The sequence below is a fragment of the Pipistrellus hanaki genome (assembly GCF_964339955.1).
Source record: "Pipistrellus hanaki genome assembly, chromosome: 10".
NCBI lineage: Eukaryota > Metazoa > Chordata > Mammalia > Chiroptera > Vespertilionidae > Pipistrellus > Pipistrellus hanaki.
Window position 1 is genome coordinate 61,096,513 of NC_140512.1, and position 12,662 is coordinate 61,109,174.

Genomic DNA, 12,662 nt, shown 5'->3' on the forward strand with positions numbered 1-12,662 from the left:
GCACACGGTAAGCATACTATAAATATTGGCTTTAACATGTACATCACCAGGATCTGTTACGTAACAGAGCAGCACGTGTTTGAGCCAAACCTCCTGGAGCTGCGGAGAGGTGAGGTGGTATTCAGTTTAGTCACTAATCCTGATTACTTCCGCCGCCTCCTCCCCCGCTTCTTGCCAAGTTAAAAGGTAGGCGAAACAGTTGTCTGATGAACAGGTGTTCTAAAGACGTGATTTACCAACTTTTAAACATGGCAAGAAACATTACTTTACATTGTAACTCAGACACCCCCCCATACCTAATATTTACAAATGCTTCATGAAACAACCAACGCTTATCCTCAACTTGTGCTACGATCGCTGCCTTCCCCCCACCCCTCTATTTCAGTGAATCCACAAGAACATGTTCATTGTGACCCACTGTTATTAACCTCACTGAAGAGTTCTAAACTATATATTACGGTCATTGACATATGACATGTGACATATTTTGAACACATTTTCAGCCCAGGAATTGCTTCGGGTGTGGCGCTGTAAGAATACAGTCTATGCCATTTTCATAGAGGCCACTTCAGTTATGGAGCAAAAAGCTCTCACAAATACGGCCTGACCCTCCCTCCTCAAGAGGCTTCATCCATTCTCTCCCTGGGACACGGGGTCTAGGGGAGGCATGTGTCCGGTAAATGTGCTTTTTGGTAAGAAACAAAGTGCCCTGTTTAGAGATGGATGGAGCTAGGCTGGGATTCCGACTTCACAACTCACTACACTGTCTTTGTGAGCAAGTTATTTAAGCTCAGTTTTGGAGTCTTGGCTATTGATTTGTTCAAAGGTTACACAAATAATATCTACTCTGGGTGGGTTGTGGCCATTGAATGAAAGGGTCTGGCATGAAGAAGGCGCTCAGAATGCATTTCTTGCTTCCTTCCCCTACCATGAAAGGCAAACTCCAGGATGCTTCGTTCTTCTGTAGCTTTTGCGTTTTATATTTCTAGGATAGTGGTCGGTAAACTCATTAGTCAACAGAGCCAAATATCAACAATACAACGATTGAAATTTCTTTTGAGAGCCAACTTTAATGCCACTTCTTCAACATAGACTCACCCAGGCCGTGGTATTTTGTGGAAGAGCCACACTCAAGGGGCATATGGCTCGAGAGCCGCAGTTTGCAGACCAAAGTTCTAGGAGAAAAACTAAGACTTGGTAGAGTCCTTACTACAGTCAAACCCCTATTATTTCTTTAATGCCACTCAATTCCTACAACCAAGTACTATCTTGATATATTACTTAATACTAGTTAACAATGGCAGTTAATAGTTATTAATTTTTCTGCACTATGGATATGAATCATGAAATAATGTGGTGTGCTCAGGTCAGGTTTTGTTCGGTGGGGTTTGGCTAGATTCCCTAGTTATGTGGAAAGAATGTGTGTAGAGGAGAAAAACAGTTCTGTTATTTTGTTAAATAAGTTGAAACAAAATAATGTGCAACACACACCCTACTTTCTCCTTGGTGATCAGACGTCCTGCTTTTGGCGGGACAGTCCCGATTTTAAACAATTTGTCGCGAGTCCCTTGGCGTTTTAAAAAAGTCCTGAATTTTGGAAAAAATGCACGACAAGCTAGGGAACGGCAGGAGAACGGGAAGGGAATATACAGTTTTCGGTGGCCATGTGGCTATTTAGCCAGGGTATGAGTTTTGTATTATTTTTGTTAATTTTATAATGTTAAACTTTAATAATAACAAATAATTGTTGAGAACTGATTATTGAGAACTGCTTACCAAAGTTCGCATTGTTGATCAGTTGTTAGAATTCACTCGAATGAGAAATATGCCAAAGAATAAAATAATACTATACATAAGTTTTTATTTATATTTGTAAATTGTACTTATGTTGAAATTCTAAAAAATATATTACAATACTATTTTTGCTTTCTATGAAAATTTTTGTTGCTCCCTATAGACCAAATTTTTAATCAAGAACCAACCCCCCCCCCCCCCAATGGTGTGTGTCCAGCTTAAAATCTGGTCACTAAGGTCACCTGAGTTCTAGTTCTGCGGCCAGGTGGCATGTTCAGGACAGGTGGCCAGCTTTTAAGGGGTCAAGGAAACGGGACACATCCCGCCCCTTCCCCTGCCTCCCCCCCAACCCCCGCTGGGGGCGCCGCCGAGGCTCCCACGTGGCCGCCGCCCCTCCCTCCGCGGCCCCTCCCCCCGCCGCCGCCGCGCGGTCCTCCACCGCCAGGGGGCGTGCGCGGCTCCGGCGGCGGGGCCCATCGGCGGCGGCGGGGCGGGGGAGGAGGCCCGGCGGCGGCTGGCTTCCTCCCGGCCACTGGCGGGTGCGTGGCGGCTGGCGGCGCTCGGAGGAAGCGGCGGAGCGCGCGGCTGGCGGCGGAGGGAGGAAGCGGAGGAGCGCGGGCGGCGGCCCGGGCAGCACTGACGGCGGGGCGGCCGGAGGGCGGCGCGGGCGGCGGAGCGGCGGGCGGGAGGCCGGTGAGAGCGGCGGGGCGGAGGGAAGGGACGCGGCCGGGGAGGGGGATGGCGGGAGGGGCGGGAGCGCCGGCTTCCCCTGCATCCCCCCCCCCCGTCCCGGGCTGCCGCCGCCGATCGCCGGGCGGGACCGGGCGCCGGGGCGAGGCTGGCCCCGGGCCGCTACCCGCGCGGGCTCCGCTGCCGGCGTCCCGCCCGGGTCCGCGGAGGGGGCGGCGCCGCACCGGGCGCGGGGGCCGGGCGCTGGGTTGGGCGCGGGGCGCGGGGCGCGGGGAGCAGGGGGTGGCGGGGCTCGGCCGGGGGCGGCATTGTGGGCTGAGTGTTCGGAGCAGATGGAGTTGCTGTCCAGGGAGCTCTGTGGAGGCCGGTGTAGCTCACTTGTAAAGTTCTAGTGTCTGAAGTGAGAGGTACTTTTATTTCTGAGCCACCCAGCCCTTTGGGGTTGGGAGGGTGTCCTTGGTGAATGTGCTCCTCCTCCTCTTCCTCCTCCTTTTACCCAGTTGTTACCTGGCCTCACCGTTCCCAGCTCTAAATGACATCAGGGATGGATGGACGGCTTGGTATTGAGAGATCCTGCTGTGTGGGGTGTGTGTGTGTGAGTGTGTGTGTGTGTGTGTGTGTGTGGTTTCATCTGCCTTTGATTTACTTAGTATTATTTTTATTTTATATATAACGCATGACCACCATCTAATGGACAGAACCTCTTCTTTGTTTCTTTTTATTTAGTAAAAAGAAAACATAAGGATACAATGATACTAGATACTGTTAGACTGCTTACTAGGTATTGTGCCAAGTTTGTTTCGTAGGCACACTTGTTTCTTAGAACCCAAAGACTAGGCCCCTTTACCTCTCATTCCCAATTTTACAAAGAAAAAATGAACTCCCTGAGGTGGGGGTGTTTGATGTGGATCCTGTACTATACCCCTTACTGTACCCCCTTGGACCCTTGACCACCTTAGGGATTAGTGCTATCCTGTTTTCCAAGTTTTGGGAAACATGACTGTGACAGTCATTCGATTCAGTCACCTACAGACCTACATCTCAGAAGAGTATGATGGAGCTGAAAAATGTCCTGGCCTGGCCTGGCAGGTGGGTTCAATGGATAGAGCGAGGGCTTGTGCAGGGAAGGGTTGGCCTGCACCAGAGTGTGGCGGGTTGGATTGGGGTCAAGGGCACATACCTGGGTTGCAGGTTCAATGCAGAGGTTCCATCTCCACCACCCTCCTCGGGGTGGGGGCAGGAGGCAACCAATCCATGGATCTGTTTCACCCATATATTTTTTTCCTCTTGTCCCTCCAACCCTCCTTTTCACTACTCAAAAAAAAAAAAAAAAAAAATCAATGGAGAAAATATCCTCAGGTGAGGACCAACAAAACATAAATTCCTGTCACTCGTGACATAGTACAAGGCATTGCTCAACTGTCTGAGGTGGTGCTGGTGTCAGCTGACCTGGGCTGACAGTCACGGAAAAGCAGGTACAGTTGGCCCTTGAACAGCTGGGCCTGGGGGCCTCCAGTCCTGCACAGCGGGAAATCCAGGTGTCAGTCAGGTGTCAGTCTTGCCTTCAGCAGTCAGCTTTCCCATCTAGATTCCTCCCACTGCGGATTGACAGCTGTGGATCAGATACACTGTTTCAGTCCACAGTGAGTTGAAGACCCAGATGTGAAGGGCTGACTATTTCTTTTCTTTTTTTAAAAATATATTTTATTGATTTTGTACAGAGAGGAAGGGAGAGAGAGAGAGTTGGAAGCATCGATGAGAGATAGACATCGATCAGCTGCCTCTTGCACAACCCCCACTGGGGATATGCCTACAACCAAGGTACATGCCCTTGACTGGAATCGAACCCCGGACCTTTCAGTCCCCAAGCCAACGCTCTATCCATTGAGCCAAACCGATCTTGGCTGACTGTATTTCTTAAAAAAAAAAAAAAAAAAATCTGCATAGAAGAGGACCCTCACAGTTCAAACCAGTGTTGTTCAAAGGTCAACTGTGTGTATATTCAGTAAATCATACTTGCTAATTATAAGAAACAAATATGTGACTGGTCTATGTATTTACTGTCCTATACTTTTTAATCATTTTAGAGTGTGGTCTTTTCACTTATTAAAAAGTTGGCTGTACAGCAGTATGCTACACTGCACCTGCAGCAACCTGTATGTCTCATGTTCACTGCATCTCTTGATGGCATCATTTTCTCTGGTGCTGGATTTGCAGCTTTGTACTATAGCTTGTAGCCTAGGACAGTGGTCGGCAAACTCATTTGTCAACAAAGCCAAATATCAACAGTACAAAGATTGAAATTTCTTTTGAGAGCCAGATTTTTAAAACTTAAACTTCTTCAAACGCCACTTCTTCAAAATAGACTCGCCTAAGCCTTGGTGTTTTGTGGAAGAGCCACACTCAAGGGGCCAAAGAGCCACATGTGGCTCGAGAGCCGCAGTTTTCCTACTACGGCCTCATACTTGTCAATAAGAGGACCAAGAGCCAGCACTGGCACCAGCAGCCTGCCTTACTTCACAGCTGGGCCTTGCCTGGGCACTTTCCTAGTCCAGGGGTTGGCAAACCGCGGCTCGAGAGCACATGCGGCTCTTTGGCCCCTTGAATGTGGCTCTTCCACAAAATACCACGTGTGGGTGCGCAGATACAGTGCAATCGAAACTTCGTAACCCACACGCAGAAGTCGGGCCAGTCTATTTTGAAGTGGTTCTAATGCCGAGCCACACTCAAGGGGCCAAAGAGCCACATGTGGCTCTCGAGCCGTGGTTTGCTGACCACTGGCCTAGGGCAATAAGTCATACCACACAGCCCGGGGGTGTAGTAGCTGGACCATCTAGTTTTGTGTAAGTGCACTCTGATGTTCACCCAAGGACAGAATTGAGTAATGACGCACTTTCCAGAACCTGCTCCATCATTAACACACAAATTCCTACCACCTAGAAACACAGTACAAGGCGTTATCCCCTATGCTACGTCACCAGGTGGTAGGACATGATTAAGTGGCACATGACTATTCACATGGGCCTTGGAGAGTCCCAAGCGATCTCCATTTAACTTAGAAAATAAAGAGTTAAGCTGAAACTGGTATGGCTCAGTGGATAGAGCGTCGGCCTGCAGACTGAAAGGTCCCAGGTTCGATTCCAGTCAAGGGCATGTACCTTGTTTGCTAGCACATCCCCAGTAGGGGGTGTGCAAGAGGCAGCTTATTGATGATTCTCATCGATGTTTCTAACTCTCTCTCTCTCTTCCTCTCTGTAAAAAATCAATAAAATATATTAAGAAAAGAAAAGACAAGAAAAAAGTTAATAACAGGCCACTCAACACGAAATTAGCAGAGTCAGCGGCCGGCTTTGGGCTTACCGTTTGCTGTACCACTTTTAAAGGCTGCCCAGTCTCTTAAGTCACCATCCCTTCCTTTTGATACAGGGGTTAGAAGCATTGTTTCACACATTTTGTGTAATGCTTTCTTATCACATTAAAAACTAGCATTTATTGATAGTAAGAAAAAAAAATTCAGCCCTGGCCATGTTGCTCAGTTGGTTAGAGCGTCTTCCAGATAGATGGTTATGGGTTTGATATTTCTGGTCAAGGAACATAGAGAAATCAGCCAGTGGCACTAGCCAATTTGGCTCAGTGGATAGAGTGTCAGCCTCTGGACTGAAGGGTCCCGGGTTCAATTCTGGTCAAGGGCACATACCTTGGTTGGGTTCAGTGCAGGAGGCAACCAATAGATGTGTTTCTCTCACATCGATATTTCTCTCTCCTTTTCCCTCTCTTTTTCCCACTCTCTAAAAATAAGTGGAAAGATATCCTCGAGTGAGGATTTAAAAAAAAAAAGAATAAATAAAAAGAACCAATGAATGCATGCATACATACATGGGGGAACAACAAATTGATGTTTCTCTTTCTCTCCCCCCCTCCTCAGTCCCCTCGTAAGAAAGTTCAATGCAGTAATTCTCAACCCATGGATCTCTCTACAATCTACAAATAGGACTTTTGATTTTTTTGAGTATACAATCTTATATTGGCTATATTAGTTTTAGATGTTCAGTATAATGACTTGACATTTTTATTACTGACAGTGTGATCACCCCACTAATTCTAGTAATCATCTGTCTCCATGTGAACTTTTTAGAAAAGGACACTCCCCAGGTTCCCCCAAATCCCCATTGTAGGGGCTTCTGTTTTAAAAGGAAGCTAAATGAAGAATTAGCACCGCTGGGTTAAAGTGACTTTCAAAATAAACTTCACGGGTGTTTTATTACAGAATTTTAATATGGATTGCTACCTAAAGCATTGCTAACTAGTTCTTTTCATAATTAATGAAGCTACATTGAAAAGGAAAAGGCAATTGGAGGGAGGGTCAAAGAGCTAAGAGACTGTTAAATGCAAAAAGAAGTAGTGTTCACTGTTGACTGACGATCATATGAGTCATAAGAATCTTCTATTTTTACCACATATTTTAGGTCTTAAATGGTGCATCTCAGTGTTTTAAAAAACTTGTGTTTAAAATGTGAGAGTTCCTGCTATGCGCCAGTAATTATGCATAAGACAGTATGGTCCCTCACAAAGGTACCTTTTCTGAGGCAGTAAGTCAGGCTCTCTTTCCCTATTTTATACCATTGCCTAAAGTTGAAAGGGGCAAGATCCAAGAAGCAAAATATTTTGGTCTTAGGTCTCACAAAAACTCATCTAGCTCAGAGCTTAGTACACTAGCAGAGATTCATCTCGAGCTTAGCTCAGAGCTTAGTACACTAGCAGAGATTCATCTCGAGCTTAGTCCCAAAGGATTCTGTCTTTGGGATCAGATAATCTGGATTTTAAACTATAGTTCTGCATTTCCTTACTTTGTGAATGGCATTGACCAATTTACTTAATATCATGCATTGCCTTGTTCTCTTAATCTGATTGGGGAGATTGGACAGGATTCCCAAGATCTAGAAACTTGACAAGGTTTTCGGATTTTTATTCAGCTCCTAAAATATAGTCTGCTGATTTTTCAGAAGAGGAAATTAAGTGTTTCAGTACCTCTGAGTTTCCACAGTTTTCTTGCTTGAAATTGTTCTTACATTACATTTTCCTTATTTCTAATCTAACTTTTTCATCTGCTGTTTATAATTATTCCACTTTTACTTTTACTCTGGTGAGTTTTTTCTTCTTCAATTTCCTTTTAAAATTAATTCCTATAACAAAATTCACCATTTTAAAGTGTACACTTCAGTGGCATTTAGCACATTCACAGAGTTGTGCAGTCATGACTTTTTAGTTCTAAAATACCATCTTCACTGCAAAAGGAAGCCTCTTGTCCAGTGAGCAGTATGTGCCACCGGCTTCTTCCTCCAGCCCTCGGCAGCGCCTGCCTCCTGTCTGTGGATTTACCTGCTCTGGTTATTTTATGTAAATGGAGTCATAAAATATGGGGTCATTTGCATCTGGCTTATTTCATTTACTACAATATTTTACGTGTTCATCCATGTGGTGGCATATATTAGGACTTCCTTTCTTCCTGTCACTGAATAATACTCCGCTACGGGTACATACTGCATGTTGTTTAGTCATTCATCCATCGGTAAAGCCTGGTGAGTTTTTGTGTGCTAGTAAGAAAAAGTTAGACATGGCCAGCAAAGAGTTCCTGAATTTCCATCCTAAATTCTACAAGGTTCATACAGGGGGTATCCTGGTATCAGGTGTATTTTACTCCCTGTCGATACCATCATATGCAGTAAGTGATCTTTAAATGTGTTTTGGAGAAACTGTGATTAGTAAAAAGGAATTATTAAATCGCTTCAGGAAATTTTACACTAGAAGCTGCTTACATTTTTTTTTTTTTTTTTGCAAATGGCTGCTAACTTGCATTGTTTGGATTTTCTTGTTTGTTTTTAGAATTGATGAGCTATCCAGGACCCTTGGGCAGATGGAACTGTTATCAGAGAAATGCATGAATGGCCTTTCTCCTTTGCTAGTGGGCGTGAGATTCTTGGGGTGCCACTGTATAAGCATTTCCAGAGGCCCCGTGGGAGGATGACATGTGGCAGAAAGCTTTTTTTGTGTGGAATTACATCATTGGGCCTCCGAAGGCCCATTTCCTTTCACCCAGTCCTGCAGGATGTGCAGCTGGGACAGCAGAGCGAGAAGTAAAGCCAGTGGCCAAAGTTTCCCTTCCGTGGTGCAGCTGGGCTCGCTTTAGCTTTAGGCTAGTTCACCATCAGTCCATTGTGTGTGGCATCCACGTGGCTGTGGGACATGCGGGCGAAATGCAGGGGCATAACCACCCAGAGAGCCAGGAATGAGACCAGGAAGCAGGAGAGCAAATTCCTTTGTTGAGGAGTTTAAGTGTCTCCAATCTTCCAGCCCTGCACTGGCCATGCCTACTGTGGCCAATGACCCGTTCCCAGGTGTGACTGACAGGCAGGTACTTTCTTACAATGACCTGTTCCCAGGTGTGACTGACAGGCAGGTACTTTCTTACAATGACCTGTTCCCAGGTGTGACTGATAGGCAGGTACTTTCTTACAATGACCTGTTCCCAGGTGTGACTGACAGGCAAGCACCTTCCCTTTGTCACCCTGTTTTTCCTGGGCTTGCGTCTATTTCCCCGTCCAGTCCCTTCCCTCCGGGATCTGTGGGAACAGACGGGTGCAGCTTCCTGGAAAAGCTGCACAAATGAATGCCCATAATATTTGGCCTTTCCCTTGCTCCTTTCCTGTTATTTGTAAGTAACAACAGTGTCAGAATCACTCTGCTCCTATTTTTGTTCACATGGGAGGTCTGACTGACAGAATTACGTCTCCCTTGCAGTTCCGAAGGTTAAGGGGAGTAAAGTGCGTGCCCGTATGTGGGGGAGCTCTTAAACATCCAGTCACATAGGAACCTGTAGCTTCTTACCTGATAGAATGTAAAATAGCTGCATGGGATGAAGATAGTTATATTGTATATAAATTTCTCTCTCATCCCTTTTTGTGGCAGTTTATTAACTGGATACTTCTTGACCCAACTTACGTTAAACTGTATTTAGTTTTATTTTTGTCAATGTTGTCAATAATATCTTTATTTCTATCATTTTATTTTTTTTTAATCTTTATTGTTCATATTCTTACAGATGTTCCTCTTTTTCCCCCCCTCCGTTCCTCCCCTCCACCAGGTTCCCACCCCACTCTCTGCCCTTTCCCCACCCATCATTGTCCTCATCCATAGGTGCACAGTTTATGTTCAGTCTCTTCCCACATCCCCATCTCCGCTTTTCCCCGAGAATCGTCAGTTCACTCCCCTTCCATACCTCTAATACTATTATATTCACCAGTTAATATTGTTCATCAGATTTAAAAAAAAATTTTTTTGGTTTTTAGATTCATTTGTTGATAGTTACATATTTGTTATTCATAGTTTTTATCTTTATTTACTTTCTCTTCCAAAAGAACCCCCTTCAGCAATTCATATAATTCTGGTTTGGTGGTGATGAACTCCTTTAGCTTTTTTTAATTGGTGAAGCTCTTTATCTGGCCTTCGATTATGAGTGATAGCTTTGCTGGATAGATTATCTTTGGTTGTAGGTTCTTACTATTCATCACCTCGAATATTTCTTGCCATTCCCTTCTGGCCTGCATGGTTTCTGTTGAGAAATCAGCTGACAATCGTATAGGTGCTCCTTTATAGGTAACTACCTGCTTTGCTCTTGCTGCTTTTAATATTCTCTCTTTGTCTTTTGCTCTTGGAATTTTCATTATGATTTGTCTTGGTGTGGTCTTCTTTGGATTCCTTTTGTCTGGAGTTCTGTGCACTTCCTGGACTTGTAAGTCTAATTCTTTCACCAGGTGGGGGAAGTTTTCTGTCACTATTTCTTTCAGTATGTTTTCGATATCTTGCTCTCTCTCATCTTCTGGGACCCCCATAATTCTGATGTTGGTTCGCTTGAAGTTGTCCCAGAGTTTTCTTACATTATCTTCAACTTTCTGGATTCTCTTGCCTTCTTGCTTCTGCGGAGGAGTGTCTTCTGCCTCATATGTTCCAAATCTTTGACTTGATTCTTGCAATCTTCCATTCTGTTTTTAGGACTCTGTATAATATTTTTTATTTCAGACAATGTATTCTTTATTTCTTGTTGATCCCTTATTATTTCTAGTTGATTCCTTTTTATATCCCCATAGGTCTCATTTATTTTATCGGCCTTTTCTAGGAGATTCTTGAACAATCTTATAAGTGTGGTTTTGAACTCTATATCCAGTCGCTTTTTGTCCTCCATTTCTTTCGTTTGTGATCTATTTCGTTGTCTCGGCATTTTCGCAGCTTCCCTGATGGGGTGGAGTTTCAGGGTGGAGCCTACAGCCTTGGCTTCCGTCAGCCACGCCCTATGTGGCTCCTGAGTCTCAGTATTCCTCAGGGTCCTTCAGTACTCGCTGCAAGCACCTCTGAGAGTGAGGTGCCCTCGAGTTTCGCCTGCTACCAAACAGTCTAGTTTCTCCCCCAATGGGCCTGGAACTGGGGTTCAGTTCAGTTGGAAGTGGGATTGGAGGTGGCGTTCAGAGCAGTCTGGAGCCCCGTCTCCTTCCTGCCAGGGCAATCCTGTGGCACAGCCAACCGTCCCTTCTCTGAGCACAATGTGCACACTCTGGGGCTCTGCCTTTCGCCGCTCCCCCGAGGTTCCGCCTCACAGCCCAGGCTCCCTCTGTTTGAGCCTGGGTCCCCAAGGTCTGACCTAGAACTGGGGCTCAGCACAGTCCGGAGCTTTTATCTCCTTCCCGCTAGGGAACGCCAGCCAGGCATTCAGCCTCCCCCTCCTCTCCGGCTCCGTCCTCTCCGTGCGCGCCATGTGTCTCCGTACCTTAGGCTTTTACAGCTCCTCCGCTCTTCCTTCTGGTTTTCTCCTTGCTTCTCATTTAGAATTTCCAGTCAGTAGACTTTCCTATAGTTCTGGGTAATGTCCATTTTATATTTTAGTTGTATTTTATTGAAATTGTTGTGTGCGGCTGCGGTTAAGGTGTTTACCTGTGCAGCCATCTTGGATTCTCTATTTCTATCCTTTTATCTCTCTCCTCTTAGATGGATGGCATAGTGTGAGATTAAATTAGTTTAGATTACTAATGTTTACATTTATTAAATGTATTGGGGTGGCATTGGTTAAGATCTTAAAGGTTTCAAGTGTACATTTCTGTGAGACAGGATCTGTACATTGCATCCACTCAAAGTCAAGTCATCTTCCATCACCATGTACTTGGCCCCCTTGACCTTTTCGTATTACAGTTGTTTAGTTAACAGTTGTAGAACTCAGAAGGAGCAGGCAAAACTGAATGTCACTTTGTCGTGTTTCCTGTTTGGGGGATGTCTGTGCTCTCCGCTACAGAAATCTGTCACTGTTTCATTTCTTCACCTGGATTATGACTTTTTAAGCGAAAATCTGCTTTGGTCGATGAAGAAAAACTGCAGGCGGACCTCGGGGTACTGCTTCTCTAACGCCGTTGTAACATTGCAGTCAGGAGTCTCCCTGCTCTGTTCCTCAGCGTGTTCTCCAGCGTTATTCACCGCCGCCTCCCTCCTCACCCCCACGGGGGACGGGATCCACAAGGAGAGAAGGAAAATTCCTGTCATATGAATTTTAACTTTGGGCATTTTTGGCGTAGAGTTTTATTTATTTTTTTATTTTTAAATATTCTTTATTGATTTTTTTACAGAGAGGAAGGGAGAGGGATAGAGAGCTAGAAACATCGATGAGAGAGAAACATCAACCAGCTGCCTCCCGCACACCCCCTGCCGGGGATGTTTGGCGTAGAGTTTTGATCTTTACTCCTAGGGATTCAGGGCTGAGGAATTTGCATTTTAAAAAGCCCACAGGTCATCCTGGGGTCCATGCTGTGGGTGACATCGCAGTTAGGGCTTCAAAAAACAGATGCCATGTTTTGTTGAATCTAAGGTGTTTGTAAGGTCCAGCATTGTTTTATATGGCACTGAGAGAAAAACGTGGTGAGCCTAATCCTGACTAACATGTTACATGAGGGAAGTAGCGTGCACTTTAGAATCAGCAAAATAGTGAGCCACAGGCCCCTCTTTGTTATGATAAAAGGTTATTAGGAAGCATAGAAACCATGAAATAAAGTAATTATAATGCAACATTTCTTCAGACCTTTTACTATGTAAAATATTTGCTTATAATAAACTTTAATATAAGGTGTCCTTACTTGACATAT

The 12,662-nt window shown here is 45.1% G+C and overlaps 1 protein-coding gene across 4 annotated transcripts in view; it reads left to right on the forward strand.

Moving 5' to 3' along the window:
* The first annotated feature begins 2,283 nt into the window (after positions 1 to 2,283).
* The window catches only part of FAM3C (FAM3 metabolism regulating signaling molecule C), a 50,224-nt gene continuing 39,845 nt past the window's right edge, over positions 2,284 to 12,662 (forward strand). The window contains exon 1 of one of the 4 annotated variants that reach the window (XM_084897136.1): positions 2,284 to 2,333. The gene's annotated coding sequence lies outside the window, so the exon portion shown is untranslated. Of the gene's footprint in view, positions 2,334 to 2,366; positions 2,488 to 12,662 lie in introns of those variants that run through there. The other 3 variants (XM_084897137.1, XM_084897134.1, XM_084897135.1) reach the window with 3 other exon arrangements.